We start from the raw sequence: 12175 nt of genomic DNA, 5'->3' as shown, positions 1-12175 counted from the left end.
TTAGTGTGTATGTATTGCAGGTAAAACTGAGTTGCTTTTAAAAGAATTTTTTATCATCATCAAAAAGGGGGAGATTGTTACCAATAAAGGGGTATTGGTAAAACCTGAAGACAAGTTTTGATGATGCTGCAAATTGTAATTTTTGTTTGTAATAGGAGAATATTTAAAAGCAACTTGTAGTNTCTTGAATGTAGTAGGAAAATAATTAANNTTGTAATTTCTACTGATATAATCGATTATGNACATNCTATAATCGATTATCATATGCTTTTGAACTACAATAATCGATTATCATGAAGCAATAATCGATTATCACAAGTCTCACTTGAATAATCGATTATCACTTACAATAATCGATTATCACTTTTTAAATTTTCTATAACGGACTTGAATAATCGATTATCACTTACAATAATCGATTATTCATGGCAGTTGTGAGCTGACCTTTGGCATTCAGTGTGTTTGGCTATTTAAGTGAATTTTGAAAGCTTAAGAAAGTAACATTTTGAGTAAACTGAGAAAAGCCAGAACACTGAGTAGTTAGAGGAACGTTCTTGAGAAAGCTTTTTTGTTTACTGTGTTCCCTTGCCTGGTCTTGTGNAAGGAGAGGCTTACGTATCGTGTGCTGATACAAGAAGTGGACTCTCTTCAAGTTGGCAGGGCTCTCTACCTGGTCTTGTGTAAGGAGAAGCACGTGAATCGTGTGTCGATTGCCGGTGCAGGTTCTCTTCAAGTTGGTAGAGTTGTTTCTTTCATTCTATTCCTTTTTATTATTTTGTAATCTGTTAAACAAATATTTTAGTGGAACTGTTAATCACTCTTTGAAGTGATTAACGACTGGACGTAGATTCTGTTGAATCGAACCAGTATAAAAATCCCTGTGTGATTTTCTTTTGCCCTATACTCTTTTTATTATTAACGTACGTTATCTGTTTGGTAAATTTTCTGAAAGAAAATTGTTTAATTTAAAAAAAGGCAAAATTGTTTCAACTGTGACTTGTTACGTTGTACGCTCTCTGTATTTCAATCCGCTGCGCTAAACTCTTTCAAAAATTACCTCCTACGATACCAACAAATAATGCATGATAAACGGAAGCAAAATACAATTGATCGTCCTACCCCTATCTCTAGGTTGTATTAGCTTAATCAAGGAATTCTTCCAATTCATGACATTACTGTACGTCTCCGTATCAATAAAGACAAACAACATTTACCGAATGAGTTAAACGATAAAAGCATTAAGCAAAGATAAGGAACCCAACAATTGATAAAGATAAGCATATGCAAGCATATAAAATAAATAAGAATTTGGGTATATGAGAGTTTCAAAAGATTACATTGTTCCCCAACAACAAAGGGTTTAGTTCACCATTATCATGGTGAACCTAGATGAAATACAATGGAAGAATGAAAGAATAAACCCTAGATTGACTAGTTTGGAGCCTAAGCATCCAAAGAACGGCCTCCAAGGAGTGCAGAGCTGTTGTGGACATTTCTCTTTGCCAAAAGAATGAGTTTTGAATCGCACTAGGGCTATATATAGGCCAAAAAGATAACAAAATCTAAGCCAAATAAAAACTGACAACCGCTCAGCCACTAATTTGGCCGCTCAGTGGTTTGCCTTTAATCGCAAAACCACTCAGCAACCCATTTGACCGCTCTGCGCTCTGGTCAACATTCTAGTCAACTAGTTGACTTTTCTGGTTGACTGGTTGACTTCTCTGCATTCTATTTGACTTTTCCCGCACTGCAACCATTTGATCTTCAAGCTTTCTTTCAATTCATTCCAAAAAACCTACAAAATTAAGGGAAACCAAGCATAAAACAAAGAAAACCAACTTTGACTCTCTTATTCTCTAACTTAATAAAAATGCATGATGTTGGAACAATTGGTATCGATTGTAGATAGAGTATAACGCAGCGGAATAAAAGCTTGAGTAAGCGGAAAGCGTGATCGATCAATTTTGCATTAAAATGGTCAGTTTATAAAATAAATTTTTATTTTATACTGGTTCGATTCAAAACAATCTACGTCCAGTGGTTAATCACTGTAAAAAGTGATTAACAGTTCCACTAAAAAGATGTTTCACAGATTACAACAAATAGTGAATAAAACAGATAAAGAAACCTTCCTTTGACAAATGAACCGAAATATGAACACTCTGCCAACTCGAAGAGAACCGCTCCGACTATCGACAAACGAAACACGAGCTTCTCCTATTCACGAGACTAGGTAGAGCACAATGCTAACTCGAAGAGAACCGCCCCAACTATCGACACACGAAACGCGAGCTTCTCTTATTCACGAGACAAAGAAATGGAACTTAAACTATAGCTTTTGAGAACTTCCGCTGACAAACAGTATTCTGCAAAGCTTCTGTTCAACAACCTTCTTTTTGAATTTCACAGAAACTCAATATATAGCCAATTGCTCTGAATATCAAAGGTCAAGTCCGAACTGTCACTAATAATCGATTATTGTAAGTGATAATCGATTATTTAAGTCTGTTACATGGTTTTTCAAAATATGATGATCGATTATGTGAGGTGATAATCGATTACTCATGAAAGACTCTTGATAATCGATTATTGCTTAACATAATTGATTATTTCAGTACAAAATACAATTTTTTACAAGATTTGAAGACTTTCCTATTACACTTATTTTCTACAAAGTGCTTTTAAATAATTATAATATCTTCTTCAAGTGAAACTTCTTGCAACATCATCAAATCAATTTTCTTCAAGATTTACCAATACTCCTTATTGGTAACACATGATTTCAGGCTAATTCTAAGCCATAAAGGGTGTGATTTAATATCAAAATTAAGTATGAAAATAACAATTTTTCAACCGTTATTAGTGATACGCAGGAGCCTATCATTATGATACATCAAGGTCCAATCACTAGAGGAATGATCAGAAAGCTTCATCAAAGTGTTCAAGATTTCCCTTTGGAAGGTCAAATACTCTTTACTTTGTTTAAATGGAAATCCGAAGATTCAACAAGGAATCCACAATGGCTAAAGCAAGGAGAGGGATAGGAAATCACGGGAAGAAGAATCAAGGGTGGATAGGGCGGATACATTCTTAACACGCTGGTTGCTACCGTAGAGTAGCTTAGCCTTCTTTTTTGCACGTGTATTTTGTGCATCATTAGAAAACAGATTCAGCACATGTGATACCACATGGAGGAGGATCCGCATGCCATGACATTCACTAGCATCGTATAGATTAGTCTAGATTTGGGAAACTTCTCTATAAATTCCCACTCCATTCATCTTGTACGGTACTTTTGGATAATAAGAGAAATTCTACTGAAGTGCCTTGCTGATGGGCTATCGCAACCCACACAAATTTGATTATGCATAAAAGATGCAGTATAGACTAGGAAGTGACTCCTAGGTCGTCTCTTAAGGACCAAATGTGGTTCAAGAATTAGGTCAGACATGAAGTGGGGGGGGGGTTGAAAGGTTTGTGATTGTGGATGAATTAAATTAAAACACAGATGCAAGCAGAAATGTAAACACAGATGTAAACAGGCACAAAAACAGAAATGTAAAAAACAGAATCAAATACAGAATGAAAACAGTTGGTCATTAACTCAATTACTATGCTTCCAATCACAGATTATCGACAAGTACACACTACTCTAATCCAAATCCGAAACGAATCAACCAATTAAGCGAAGGCTAATTCGGTCTTCAAAATTACAGACTAAGCGAATGCAATGCACAAATTTAGTCACTCATCCACCATACAGTATAATCAACTAAGTGAAGATTAAACACCAATTAAGCAACTAAGCGTATACCTAATCGCAAGCATACAACAGATTCAATATAGAGCAGGATCAAAGCAGCAGTATGACAATTAAAGTTCAAAAGTCTCAGGGAAGCATAGTAACTTTATTAACAACCAACCCGACTAACCTAAGCTAACATCAAAGTTAAATTATCATGACCGAACAAACTAGACATCATTAAAGTAATTGAAAATGCTAAATCCGAAATCGCATAAGTGGAAATAAATTGCTAAATGGCAAAATTATCATGGCACCGGGAGTAAAAAGGAAAAATTTAACATTTAAACTAATAATTGAAAGACACATTATAACTTAGAAACCCGTGTAGCTGAAATATAAGCTAAATGGAACAAGCTGCAAAAGATAAAGCAAGGAAAAAGACGAATCAACAATTGCATAAGTTGGAATTGAAATTTCTAAATTAGAAAATGTATAAGCCGTGAATGTGAGCATTGAAAACGCAAATAATGCATGCCGTGACAGTGAAGCACATCTCCAAAAATAAAGATGCTTTCAATATATATTATAAGGAAACAAGTTGGTTAGTGAGTGGAGAAAAGAAATGACACTTTGCGTGCCTTGCTTCTAGCAAAAGAAATGAAATGACTTGGTTTTCTCCTAGAAGAAAAACTTCAAGCAACGTGTGCCTTCCAACTAACCGTAACCATCCATTCTTTTTTCCTCTCAAAGACACCAAGCACAAGAGAGCAAGTGGCGGCTCTTTCTTTTTTCTCAGCTAATGTAACAGTCCCCACTCCTAGGGTTGCGTGCCCTTCAAATGAAAATCCCCTCTCCCTTTGCTCACATGGGTTGCTGCCGTGTGATGATATGGACCTACTGGATGCTTCTGGATGCTCCCCCAAAGCTTGTTGTTTGCACCTCCAAGGTGGACATTCAAAGCTGCTGGTTGACTTCAAAACTGCTGCCCAAAGCTGCTGGACGCACCCCATATTTTCTGTTGCCATACGTGAATTAGCCCATATGTGTGTGTTGCTGTGTTGGATGCAAGTGGAGCAGCTGGGCTTTTGTTTAATTTCTGGACGCAAGCTTTCTTCAAACCCCGCTACTCATACTTTACCAGATGAAGCTCCTTTTCCCCACTACCGTGTGCACCTGGTTCTTTTTCTAATCACAATTTTATGTGTACAGGCTGTGGATGTGGAGTCTTGACCTGTTGTATTTTTTTCTTTTGTCCAAGCAAGAAAATCCAGAGGCTTATGTGCGTGGGGAGCTAGACGTGTTGATGGACCCGTGCAGTGAAGTCTTGGACGTTTCTCTTCGGCCCAAGTGATGGGATCAGTTGCTACAGCATGGACCTTCCTTCAAACACCTGCAACTTTCCTTTAGCTTCTGTATGAACGTGGGCTATTGGATGTAGCAATCCCTTCTTGCTGCAGCTGGACATGTCGTGGGACTTGCTGGTCACACCTCCAAAATTTGGGTCGTGGTGCTTTTCTTTATGATGTGGCAGGTGTTGGTTCGTTGCTTCATTTCGAACGCTACAACCAGACTTCTTCACTCGGTTGGCAGTTGGACTCTTCACTCTACAGCTAATGAATGTTATTTTTTTCTCAAAAACTTAGTCCCAAGCCGTGGCATCCAATTCTTCTCCCACGAGGGCTTGTGCTCTATTCTTCTTAGAGGTTACATGATATATGCTTATATTCAATCAGCTTTTTCTCTTCGTGCAAAGCTTGCTGGACCGGGTGAAGGTTGAAGGCTTTAATGTTTGCTGGACCGTGAAGGCTACTCTTCTTTTCAATCAGTGCATTTTAAATATGCTGGCTGCGTCACAAGCAAGGCTAGACTGGTGCAACTGTGGATCCATGGAATTGGAGTGAAGTCCGCTAGGAGCGTGTTAATTCTCATGGGCCGTGATGAAAAGGAATGGGTTGCACCCTTTTTTTTTTTTCTGAAGCTGCAGCACATATATTTTTTTCCTCTAGCCAGGACACACCCTTCCATTTGATGGACCTCCAATTCCAAGCTGACGGACGCGTGTTCCAATTTGAGTGTAGCCAACATGGTTTTTTTTTTTTTTTCTTCTTTTTCTAAAAGGCAAGTCTATGAACTCTTCTTTGTTTTATTAACGTGAAGCTGCCAAAGCCTTTTCCATTTGAATTGCACACGTGCTGCACTCTTTTTAATTAAAAGAAAATACACGTCCAAGAAAACTGAGTCTCTCGGTTGGACCACAAGCCTGCACTTTTAAAATTAATTCCAAGTTCTCTTTATTCAACCCATTTTCTATCTGCACCACCAAAAATGAGATTTGCATCTCTCATTTTAGCTTAAAATAATATTGATTTGGCATTTCTCTTTGAGTCCCAAAATATTATCTAAGAATTTCCCTACAATTAATAATGTAAATAATTAGCTTAGAAAATTCAAATTAATTAAAATTAAAATTTCCGATCAAATTAAGCATAATTAGGAAAAAATGGAAAATACCAGACAAATAAACACAATTCCTTGATTATATTTGATACAATAAGCTAAGTGAAATGAATAAAATATCGACTCATCACTTCCCAACTTCTTTCTCTACAGCGAAAGCCATTTCATGCTTACTTTTCCTCTCTGCAACTTCCTTCCTTGTGTGGAAGGCTGCCTTAGTTGTAGCTACATCCTTTAAGCATATCCTCCATTCCGAACAGCCATCAAACAACACCTACTCCACTGCCAGAAATCATATTGCCTCCGCTGAAGTAGATCTCGCGTCTTTGAATCAAATCCGACATCAGGATGCAACTATCAAGTGGTACTCAGAGCTTGGTTCGAGCTGATGCCGCGAGATAAGTGTTGTAAAAAGTTGATAGAATCACGAACAAAATTTCCTGATGCATGTAGAATCATTGTCCTTGAGATTGTTGTAATTTCAAAACAAACGAGGAATTCACATGACCTAATCTAGCATGCCATATATCATACGAGTCAACAATATAAGCAGAAGAACTAGATTCATTCATAATTTCAGAAATGTTAAGTACAAAGAGACCTTGATCACAATATCCCTTCCCCCACAAAAAAAATTGTTTTTTGTCATAATGATCTTGTCAAATTCAAATGACACTTTAACCCCTACCTTTCCGAACAATGCTACAGAGATTAAATTAACTCCGATTGATGGCACATGTAGCACATCACTCAAGGATAGAGTCTTTCCAGATGTGAGTTTGAGAAGAACTTTTCCTTTTCCTAGAACAGGAGTGGTGCTGGAATCACCAAGGTAGACATGTTCTTCTCCATCCCCTACACTAGTGTAAGAGGTAAAGGCACTTCTGTTTGCACAGATATGCCTGGTAGTACTAGAGTCTACCACCTATTTGCTCACATTGGTCATCTCCTTCGGCTATATTGGCCCTAGGAGGATTGTCGTTTCTCGCTCTACGCCTGCACTACGGTGCATGATGGCCCGACTTCCCACATATAAAGCAATTTCCTTTCTTCTTGAAGGTGGGTTTAGATTCATTGGGACGGGATTTAAGAAAATGATTTTTCCTTTTGTGATCAGGTTTGTGTTCGTACCTTTTGGGAGCAGGTCTTACTTCTACCATATTTGCCTTTGTAGTCAAAACTTTGGCCCTTGCAGTAGCAGACTCCTTCCTGTTTGTATCTTAAATTATAATGTGTGTAATTAGTTCTGATAGAGTCATCTGTTTGTGCCTGTGTTTCAACTGTTATTTGTAATCTGTCTAGGATGGCGGCAATTTCTCGATCAGAAGTTCTAAAACAAATTCATCCGGAAGTAGAATGTTTTCTTCTTTGATGTCTTCGAGTAACTTGTGGTATTCATTGATTTGGGTTTTAATGTCTTTCTCTTCAACCATTTCCCAACGGTAGTAGTTTCCAATGACAAACCTTTGTCTGACGACATCTTCAGCAGTGTATTTGAGAATCAACGAGTCCCAAATGTCCTTTGCTTCCTTGTAGGGACAGTACACATCGAAAAAATCATTAGAAAGTGCACTAAGCAGAGTGTGTCAGCATACCTTGTTCGCATAAGTCCATTCTTCAAGTAGTTTTGAGTCTGAAGGAATAGAGGAGTCGGGCTTTGAAGATGAAAGAGCAGCAACGACTCCATACATGTCTAAAAGGGTGGAAACGCGTTCTTGCCAACGTCAGAAGTTTTGTCCAGAGAAAACCTCGATTTTAGACATGTCCGGAAGTGATTTTGCGAAGACCGTTTGGGTTCCGGGAACAATGGTTTGGTTCTCCGAAGGCATGATGTTGGTTTGGTTCTCAGAAGGCATGTTGTTGACGTCAGCCATAAGTCCTTAAGATTGTTGTAAAAAGCTGATAGAATCACGAACAAAATTTCCTGAGGCGTGTAGAATCATTATCCTTAAGGACTTATCCGCGGTGTGTTGCGCAAGTCTCCCAGGATATAATAGGAACTTCTCAGATTATTTCTGAAGATCTCAGAACTAGCAAGGAACTCTTAAGAGAGTATAAGAATAACCCAAAATATTTTTGAAGAAGTGATGACTGGTTATTTCTTGAACTATATTTAGTTTATTGCACTTAAATAAACCAGGGAATTGTGTTTAATTGTCTGTTATTACCCATTTTCCGAATTCTGCTTAATTTGGTCGGAAATGTGTAATTGTGCTAATTTGGGTTTTCTGAGCTGATTAAGTGTATTTTGGTTGCAGGGAAATTTTGGGAAACATCAATTGAAGCATTAGGGATGGTGGCATAATTATTCAAGACTCAACATTTAGCCATTTTCATTTTTATAAAGTTGTATTTTCGTTTTTTTTAGAAAACTTAATTAGATTAAGTGCATTTGGGCCCTTTTGTGGCAAATTTTGTAGAAGCCCAATGTGTGGGACACTTGGCACCATAAACCCTAGGTTTTTAGGAGGTGGACCCAACCAATTTTGGGGCTTGGAAGGTTTTAGAAGAGAAATGCCGAGACACTCCAAGAACTCTCACATTCCACACTTTTGCTTTAGCCTTTGCATGTATGAACTCTCTCTTGGGAGCCTTGGGTGCCATTTTCGTTTTTGATGCTTGAATGGATAAAGATCACGTTTTTGTTCTTCTAATGTTTGCAACAATGCTTGTTCTTGCTTGATGGAATGAAGCTCTACCATTTCTCTCCTTAGATTTTCGTTTTAAAGGTTGAATGCTTGAGTTTGGAGCTTCTTCTTTGCTTTTTCATGGTGGTTTCTTTGATGGAAGGGAGACCCATTGTTCATTTCGGTTTTCTCATCATTTNNCTGNAGTGAATTCGAATTTATCTTGAGTTTCTTGGTTTGGAGGATGAAAATGGAGTTGTTGTCAAGTTTGGTAGTGAAAAAGACTTAAGTTGGTGCATGGGTATTGGGTTCTTGAACCATTTTCTTNTAGCATTTTGTTTGTGATGTTGGGAAGCAAATTTTGAGCTGNACTTTGTGTTTGATAATGGTGGCTAGACGGTTATGCAAGGGAAGGTAGAGGTTTGGTTTTGTTTTGGTAAAAAAATTTGAAGAAAGGTGAGTGGTGAAGTTGGATTTATGAAGGTAGAACTTGGTTTTGCTATGCTTGTGTTGATTTGCAATTGAAACTTGGGTTTCTTTGTGCTCATTCTCGGTTGGGAGATGGGAAGAAGCAATTTGGATGTTTGTTTGTTGATAAAAAACGAAAATGGGGTTGTGTAAGGAGAGAGAATGCTTCATTTAATTCTTTACCCGATTTGGCCAAGCATAGTATGAGCACATTTTCTTAAAATGAAGATTTCCATTTTGGTCTTGCCTTTTGCTAGCACATTGTCGTGAGATGCTTGAAGAATGGAGGTTATTGTGATTGTTTTCCATTGCCTTGACTTTGCACATGTGGCATCTTGAAAGAAGAGATTAAAGCACCCTTTGACTTGTGGACTTTTTAGAAGCATTCCTNGNACCCAACATTGCCATTTTTCACGTGAATTTCCTCCCTTAGCATGGTTTCCATTTTATTTTTCTAAAAGCAAGGAGTGGGTGACAGTTTTGAATGATTTTGAAGGCACATGATTGTTTTCTTGAAGTTTGGTGCATATGAGACAAAGAGTCAACACATCTTGCATGGTTCATTTAAGGAAGAAAGTCAAGAATTGAAGGTGGGCCTTGGTGGACTAGGAGCTCACGGCCCAAGGGGGTTTTCTCAAGCTAATTGTACTTTTAATTTCATCTGGTAGATGAATATTGGTAACATAATTGATGGATTAAAAAGCATGTTTAATTACCCCTTTGTTTTGCATTAATTTACATAGTAGGATTAGTTACTTTTGATGTCTCAATTTAGTGTTGCATTTTATAGTTTTACTTGTGTTTAGACAATTGTTTGTTGAAATGTTGGGATTAGCATTTTATTTTACCTTGATGTTTTCTAACATACTCAGTTTAGTTTAATGTCCATTTGTTTTAATTTAGTTATTCGCATTCGCAAAAACACTTTTCAACCCCCCCTCCCCCCTTTTTGTGTTAGACTTGACTCTGAACCGCAGTTGGTCCTTGAGAGACGACCTAGGGGTCATTCCCTAGCATTATATTACATTTCTAAATTGCAACTAAATTTGTATGGGCCGCGACACCCATCACATTTTGGCGCCGTTGCCGGGGACCAACGGTTCAATATTGAGTCTTTTGTCTGTGTTTGTGTGTCTTGTGACTGTGTTTTGACGTGTTGTGATAGTCTTTGTTGTGTCTTGTGATTGTTTTCTGTGATTTGAGATTTTTGTGCTATTGTTTCATGATTAGAGGGTGTTGTGATTTAGTGCATGACTAGAGGAAATCCTGGATTCATACCACCTTTTGACCCTGAAATTGATAGGACGTTTCATAGGTTAGTTAGACATTCTAGGAATTTGTCTTTAGAGTCTGTTTTTGAGTTTGTTCCATTAGATATTGTGCATCCCACTATTGAGTATTCTGTGCATACTGCATCTACTGCATTTGTTGCATCTGCACTTGATTCTGATTCTGATTCTGTTATTTTTCATACTGAGAACAACATGGCACAACCTCCACCTCGTGAGAGGACTTTTAGGGAGGTGGTTGCACCTGATTTCGATATCGAAAGCTTGTGCATCCAATATCCTGATGAGGACGTTCCATTTGTTCTCAAGACTGGACTGATCCATTTGTTGCCCAAGTTCCATGGCCTTGTAGGTGAGAGTCCACATAAGCATTTGAAGGAATTCCTGGTTGTCTGTTCCACGATGAAACCTCATGATGTTCCTCAAGAGCACATATTCTTGAAGGCATTCCCTCATTCATCGGAAGGTGTTGCTAAGGATTGGTTGTACGCTTTGGCGCCTAGATCCATCAACAACTGGGATGATCTGAAGAGGTTGTCCTTGGAGAAATTTTTCCCAGCATCCCGGACCACAACTATCAGGAAAGACATCACTGGGATTAGGCAGCTTGGTGGAGAGAGCTTGTATGAGTATTAGGAGAGATTCAAGACACTATGTGCAAGTTGTCCCCACCACCAAATACCTGAACAACTCCTTATCCAGTATTTCCATGAGGGTTTGAACAACATGGATAGGGGTATGCTTGATGCTGCCAGTGGTGGAGCTCGTGGAGACACCACACCTGCTGAGGCCAGGCATTTGATTGAGAAGATGGCTTCCAACTCCCAGCAGTTTAGCACCAGGAGTGATGCCATTGTGGTGAGGGGTGTACATGATGTTGTTGCCCAGTCTTTATCTGCTATTGAAAGCAAGTTAGACAACAAGATTGAATCCCTTGCGAAGTTAGTGACAGAGTTGGCAACCAGCCAGAAACCTACATTTTCATCCACATCTGTTGCACAACTATGTGCTGTTTGTACTTCTCGTGACCACTACACAGATGCTTGTCCTACTTTGCAGCCATCAGCTGCCTCTGATGAGCCTCAAGCTTATGCTACTAACATATTTAACAACAGGCAGCAACAACAGCCAAATCATGACTTGTCCAGCAACAGGTACAACTCAAGGTGGAGGAATCACCCTAATCTTAGATGGAACAATGCGCCACAACATCAGCAGCAGGCACCACCGTTCCAGAATGCTGGAGCACCTAACAGATATGTGCCTCCACCTATGCAACAACACCAGAGGCAACTACAGCAGCAGCAAGAGGCACCTGCCCAACCAGCTGCCCAACCTTCCACTTCATCTGCACCTTCATTGGAAGAGTTAGTGAGACAGATGACTATGCAAAACCTGCAATTTCAGCAGGAGACAAGAGCTTCTATTCAAAGTCTCACTAACCAGATGGGTCAGATGGCTCACGGCCCAAGGGGGTTTTCTCAAGCTAATTGCACTTTTAATTTCATCTGGTAGATGAATATTGGTAACATAATTGATGGATTAAAAAGCATGTTTAATTACCCCTTTGTTTTGCATTAATTTACATA

This window comes from Vigna radiata, unplaced genomic scaffold, assembly GCF_000741045.1.
Source record: "Vigna radiata var. radiata cultivar VC1973A unplaced genomic scaffold, Vradiata_ver6 scaffold_146, whole genome shotgun sequence".
Classification (NCBI taxonomy): Eukaryota; Viridiplantae; Streptophyta; class Magnoliopsida; order Fabales; family Fabaceae; genus Vigna; species Vigna radiata.
The sequence above is the reverse complement of the archived record's forward strand: the minus strand, read 5'-3'. Positions refer to the sequence as shown.